The sequence below is a fragment of the Myotis brandtii genome, unplaced genomic scaffold (genome assembly GCF_000412655.1).
Source record: "Myotis brandtii unplaced genomic scaffold, ASM41265v1 scaffold115, whole genome shotgun sequence".
Taxonomy (NCBI): domain Eukaryota; kingdom Metazoa; phylum Chordata; class Mammalia; order Chiroptera; family Vespertilionidae; genus Myotis; species Myotis brandtii.
In genome coordinates this window covers 17127344-17134578 of record NW_005353967.1, presented here as the reverse complement: position 1 = coordinate 17134578, position 7235 = coordinate 17127344, and the positions used below count along the sequence as shown (strand labels likewise).

General features: G+C 34.4%; 1 protein-coding gene and 1 long non-coding RNA gene across 2 annotated transcripts in view; both read left to right on the top strand.

The window, feature by feature from the left end:
• COL4A3BP (collagen, type IV, alpha 3 (Goodpasture antigen) binding protein) overlaps positions 1-7235 on the top strand; it is a 101795-nt gene that overhangs the window by 53937 nt on the left and 40623 nt on the right. The window lies entirely within an intron of this gene.
• On the top strand, positions 118-2274 carry LOC106728238. Its single transcript, XR_001364518.1, has 2 exons — positions 118-395; positions 1835-2274. It is a non-coding gene; the product is annotated as an uncharacterized LOC106728238 (long non-coding RNA).

The following is a 7235-nucleotide window of genomic DNA, read 5'->3' as shown; positions in this document are numbered from 1 at the left end:
ACTGGGGATGTGCCTGCAACCAAGGTACATGCCCTTGACCGGAATCGAACCTGGGACCCTTGAGTCCGCAGGCTGACGCTCTATCCACTGAGCCAAACCGGTTAGGGCAGAATGCGTACAGTTTTTATAATAATGTATTAAATTCTATAGCATATTTGTTGGGCATACTTTAATAAGCACTGAAAATACAAAAATGAATTAGATCTTGCACTCAAAAGAATCAAGAATGTATTGACTCAATTGAACCTAAGAATAAATTGGTTAATTTCTATTTTCTTTCATCCTAATATCCTTAAATATATTTTATTTAGTGGTAGAAGATGATGAAGATGACTTTCCTACAACGCGTTCTGATGGAGACTTCTTGCATAATACCAATGGCAATAAGGAAAAATGTAAGTAGTACATTTTCCTCCCTCCGCTGGATAAAGTGCACTTTCTAAAGTTATATAATCACTAATTATATAACAAGAATAATTATCTAAATGACTTTTTGGCTATTTTTTTGTTTTGTTTTATTTTATTAATCCTCACCTAAGGGTATTCTTTTTATTGGTTTTTAGAGAGAGTGGAAGGGAAGGATGGAGGTGGGAGGAAAGAGAGAGTGAAAAACATCTGTGTGAGAGGGGCACATCAATTGGTACCCCCAACTGTGGCCAGGGATAGAACTTGCAACCCTGGTACAAGTCTTTGACAGGGAATCGGACTCTAACCAGAGCCCTCAGTGAGTAATTTTTTTAAAAGGAAATGAAAGTTTCTTGTGAAAAAAGACATATTCTTACTTTAAATAATAATGGCTCCTAATTATCTAACAAAGACTCATTCTAAATTCCAGACAATGGCCCACTTATTGCAGTGTTATTTGGTAGAATCATTTTCTAGAACTGAAAATGTTTCTTGGGGTTGAGGGGGAACTCCCTTTTTTTCTCTCCACTTGATAAACTGGTGTTGAAAAGTATATAATCAGTGTTATTAAAAGAAAATTATTGTAATAGCTCTGATTTCACGGCACAATTGTTTATAGACCAGGAACAAAGTGGTTTATTTCATATACCAGTTTATTAATTGATCCTTTTTTTATTTAGAATAGCTAACTCATTAGATGGAATTCTGAATTGTTCATTAGAAACCTCTGTTTTGTGACAGTTGCCAACCTAAAGGGCTTTGTGCTAAGAGAACTAAGCTAAAAACAAATACCACATGGCATCACTCATATGTAGAATCTTAAACACCAGAAACCTGTGATTAATAGTCAGTGTTCTGTTTTGACATGTCCTAATAAAAAGCTAGAGTGGATGCCTAAAATTTTTTAAAGTTACAAATAAGCCTTTGTGGAAAAAAATAAGTTAACTCTAATTGTGCTTATTTTTGCTGAAGTTATGAAAGACTATGAAGTAATCTGTAGCTGTGTAATGTTTTCAAATAATTTTTTAAAACTGTTGTATGGGTGGCCCTGGCTGGTTTGGCTCAGTGGTTGGAGCATTGGCCCGTGGAATGAAGAGTCTTGGGTTCGATTACGGTCAGGGGCACATACCTCAGTTGCAGGCTCGGTCCCTGGTCCTGATAGAGCACCTGCAGAAAGCAACCAATCGATGTGTCTCTCTGACATCGATGTTTCTTTCTCTGTTTCTCTCCCTCCCTCCCTCCACTCTCTTTAAAAATCAATGGAAAAAATATCCTCGGGTGAGGATTAAGAAAAAAAACAAACAACTTTTACATGCATGGGAATACTTTTCTATTTCAAATATCATATTAGTATATTCCATCTGAATATTGGCACTAAAATGTAATGCTTCTCTCCCACCCCACCCCACTTTTCCTTTTTATTTCTTAGTTTCATCATGGCTCTCTACTTTTTCCTTATAACCTAGCTCCCTCCCAATTTTACAAAATACTAGCTTATTACAAAGTTTTCTTATAACTTTGGACTACATTGTTGAACCTTATTGAATCATGTAGATTTATGTATTTTTATGGAATTAAACGTTTAATTTGGGATGGTTTTTTCCCAATTGCATTTTAATTTCACAATGAATCTGTTTAAATAGAAAAATATTTTGTTTGCATATTGGAAAAATTATTGAAAGAAGTTGTAAAACTCAACAGATCTAGTCTTCCATTCCACATAGTATACTCAACTACCACACCTACATTTTGCAAAGGAGAATGGAAGCTTATTTCCTGTAGAAATTGAACTGAAGAGTTAGATTCAGGAATACCTGGCACAGCAAAAGATAGGTATATCAGTCTATCAATAAAGTGATTAAGTGGAAATGTACCTATTGATTATTGAAATCTAAGAGTATCACTATTCTGCTTATCTCCAAGAAATCTGGTAGCCAGGGACTAAATGTAAGTTTACATACTGAAAGATGCAATCCCTAGCTCCCTTCTCTAACCCTGTTTGCAGAATGCCTGTCAACCAGACATATATTTTCTGATACAAAGTTAAAAGCTCTGGAGACATTGAGTGGACATAGAGAAAGACCTATAAATAGAGATTTTCAGGGGCCCATTATGAAAAAGCTGTCTCGCTACCAGGTCACCCTTTGATGAATTCCACTAGTTAAAATAAACTGCTATTGCATACAGGGTTTACAGGTCATAACTCTTTAATGTAAACAGATAGCTAGACCTCCAGACATTGAGGAAAGCCCCCAACATCTCTTTTTTGAAGAGAGGCTTGAAACCAGCAATGGAAGATAGGGGTGTTGCTGTCATTTAGAGAAATATCCTACACAAGCTGTCTGCATACTTTTAAAAATAATGAGTCACATTTTCAGTACACTTGTGGAAGTCACTGTTTAAAAAATTCCTTCCTTAGGGTTAATGGAAATTAACTTTTGTTAATCATCATAGGTGGAAAGTATCTTCCTATGGTTAACCTCTAGAAGTAAGTTAGAAGTACTGTGTATAATCTGATAAAATAAGTAGAACATGTAATCTTTAAATCTGATACTATTGATCATAGTTTGGAATTAGACTATATAAATCATCTCATAAATACTGTCAGGGTCTTGGTGCTAGGATTCTGGAAACATTGGCTACAAGATAATGGAATCTTCAAATAATTATAATGAGTCTCATCATTAAGGCCATCATTAAGAATTAGGTCTAAATCACATATTGTGGTATTGAGTATGCTAAAGTCTTAAAAATTTAGAACTAGCTAGTAAACATTACAAAAATAGGATTTTATGGAGGGGGGGAGGGGGAGGTGATAGAATAGAGCAAGAGTAAAACTTCCAACGATTCTAACCTGAAAAGAAAGGCAAAGTAATTTGCCTTTAGAAGACCGGAGGAGAAGTTTTTGGATAAGCGAATACCTTCCTTAGTTAAAGACCTCAAGAGTTCTGGGTCATGGTGGAAGCACTGTTCCCTAAATTTTCAGTGAACAAATTTCTTGTTTACTTATAATGTAAATTTTCTTGTTATATTCTATATCATCTTAATTTATGTTTCTAGAGACAAAGAGAAGATTTTTATGAGGATATAAGGGTCAATACATCAAAAAGATAGAACAGTTATACACATAATTGCATGTAACAGTAGAGCACCAAAATATATGAAGCAAAAACTATCCAAATTGAAAAGAGAAAAAAGACAATTCAGTATTAATAGTTTGAGACTTCAGTACCCAACTTTCAATAATGGACAGAACAAATAGGAAGATAACAAGGAAATAAAATACTTGAGTAGTATAAACAGACAGACCTAGTAGACATCTACAGAACACTTCACCCAACAATAGAATATATATTCTTCCCAATAGCACATGAACCTTAGGCTAGACCAGTGATGGCAAACCTATGACACGCGTGTCAGAGGTGACACGCGAACTCATTTTTTTGGTTGATTTTTCTTTGTTAAATGGCATTTAAATATATAAAATAAATATCAAAAATATAAATCTTTGTTTTACTATGGTTGCAAATATCAAAAAATTTCTATATGTGACACAGAACCAGAGTTAAGTTAGGGTTTTTCAAAATGCTGACACGCCGAGCTCAAAAGGTTCGCCATCACTGCTCTAAACAACTGAGCTACCTGGCCAGGGCAGCATTTTATTCTTGCCACTTTTCAACATTGTAATTGTATTAGAGGCTCTAGACAGAACAACTGGCAGGAAAAAGAAATAAAAGACATCCAAATTTAAAAAGAATAATTAAAACTATCTCTATTTGAAGATGCCATTAACTTGTGTAGAGAAAAGTTATAAGGACTCCACTAAAAAAGTATTAGAGGTAATAAGTTCAACAAGATTCTAGGGTATAAAATCAATATAAAAAATCAATTATATTTTTATACTCTAGCAATGAACAATGTGAAAATTAAATCCAGCAACCAATTTCATTTATAATAGCATTAGAAAGATTTAAGTACTTAGGAATAAATTTAACGAAAGAAGCACAAACTTTCCATTCTGAAGGTAACAAAGCAATGTGAAAAACTGAATAAGATCTAAATAAATGGAAAGGTATCTCATGTTCGTGGATCAGAAAACTTAATATTGTTAAGAATTCAGTATTCCCCATATTGCCCTATAGATTTAATGCAGCCCGTACCAAAATCCCAAGTAGGATTTTTGCAGAAATGGACAAGCTGATCCTATAATCCATATGGAAATGCAGATGACCTGGACTAGCTATAATAGTCTTAAAAAAGAAAGTTGGAGGACTTACACTTTTGATTTCATAACAGTACAGATCCAACAGTGAGGTAAGGTATTGGCATAAAGAGAGAAGACTTAGATCAGTGGAATTGAATTGAGAGTCCAGAAGTAAACTCTTACATTCTTCTTTTTTTTAAAATATATTTTTTATTAATTTCAGAGAGGAAGGAAGAGGGGGAGAGAGATAGAAACATCAATGATGAGAGAGAATCATTGATTAGCTGCCTCTTGCGCGCTCCCCACTGAGGATCGAGCCCGCAACCTGAGCATGTGCCCTTGACCGGAATCAAACCTGGGACCCTTTAGTCTGCAGGTTGACGCTCAATCCACTGAGCCAAACTGGCTAGGGCAAGCAACCCTTACATTCTTGTAAAAAAACAAGTAAATAAGTTTTTTATAAGAATGCTAAGACAATTCAATGAGGAAAAATAGTTTTCAAGTGATGCTTGGCAGCTGGATATCCATACAGGAAAATGAAGTTTAACCCCTACTTCACACCAAATACAAAAATTAACTCAAAATGAATTTAAGAGCTAAGATTATAAAGATCTTTGAATAAATATAAGAATAAATTGTAATGACCTTGGCTAAGTCATAGGCTTCTTAGATAAGACAACAAAAGTTAGAAATGAAAAAGAAAAGTATAAATTGACCTTTATCTTTGCTTCAAAAGACACCATCAAAAACTGAAAAAAATAACCCATAAAATGGAAGAAAACATTTTCTAGTTACATGTCTGATAAGGGATTTGTATCTAAAATATATAAAGAACTCTTAACGAATTGATGGTAGAACAATATCTCAGTTTTAAAATGGATAAAACATCTGAATAGACATTTCTCCAAAGAAGATACACAAATGGCCAATAAGCACATGAAAAGGCCCTCAACATCATTAGTGGTAGGAAAATGCAACAGGAAGAACCCATTATTACAGTTGCACACATGGTCTTATTTAGGACACAAATGACTTTAATCTGTAAGTTGATTATTAATAAAAACAATAGTTTATAATATTTAACAGCTTTGTTGAGATAACATACAATAAACTGCACTTATTTAAGTGTACAATATGGCAAGTTTTGATGTTATGATATCATCACAATCAAGATCATGTCCATCACCCTCAAAAAGTTTCCTCCATCCCCTTTGTTAACCCCCTCTCTCCCCAAACAACCACTGATCTCTTTTCTATCACTGTAGGTTTGTTTGCATTTTCTAGAATTTAATACAAATGGACTTACACAGTTTGTGGTGGGTTTTGGCCTGGCTTCTTTTTTAGTTTGAGGTTCATCACTGTTATCACATGTATCAGTATATGATTTCTTTTTATTTTTGTTTTTTTAAAAATATATTTTATTGATTTTTTATAGAGAGGAAGGGAGAGGGATAGAAAGTCAGAAACATCGATGAGAGAAACATCGATCAGCTGCCTCCTGCACACCCCCTCCTGGGGATGTGCCCGCAACCAAGGTACATGCCCTTGACCGGAATCGAACCTGGGACCTTTCAGTCCGCAGGCCGATGCTTTATCCACTGAGCCAAACCAGTTAGGGCTATTTGTTTTATTGGGGAGTAGTATTTCCTTGTGTTGATACACCACAATTTGTGTATTCACTCATCTTTTGACGGACATTTGGTTTGATTATAGTTTTTGGCTATTATACATAACGCTGCTGTGAACATTCATGTCAAGTCTTTTCATGGACATATATTTTATTTATTTGGGGTAAATACTTAGGAGTGGAATTGCTAAATCATGTGGTAGGAGTACATTTAACTTTTCAAGAAACTGCCGAAGTCTATTTCACCTGACATATATGAGAGTCCCAATTTCTCCAAATCCTGACCAACACTTGGCATGGTCAATCTTTTTAAATTTCAGTTTTCTAATAGGTGTATAGTGGTATCCCTCTGTGGTTTTTAACTAGCATTTCCCTAGTAACTAATGGTATTGAGCATCTTTGCATGCGTTTATTTGCCATTCTATCTCTTCCTTGGTGAAGTGTGTATTTAAATCTTTTGTTCAGTTTTTTATTAGATTATATATATTTTCTTACTGTTGAGTTTTGGAGGTTATAATATACTATATTATAGTATAGGCTATGTTAATGTTTTATATTAATGTATATTCTATATATATGTATATAGAATACAAGTCCTTTATCAGACATAGGCTTTACAAAGATTTTCTCCCAGTTAAGGTGTACAATGTAATGATTTGGTATAGATAGCAAAATGATTACTGTGGGGAAAACTAATTAACATCATCTCACATAGTTATCTTTTTTGGTAATGAAACCAACTGAAATCTGTCTTAACAAATTTCTAGTATTCAATTCAGTATATTAACTATAGCCATGTTATATATTAGATAACTAGATTTATTAATTGCATATAACTGCAATTTGTATTCTTTTAACCATGCCTTGAGCAGAAATTTTAAATTTTGATGAAGTAGTTTATTAATTTGTTCTTTTATAGATTACTAGAGGCTCGGTGCACAAAAATGTGCACTCAGAGGGGGCAGGGGGGGGGGGGGGCCCCCGCCCGGCCCGGGGCCC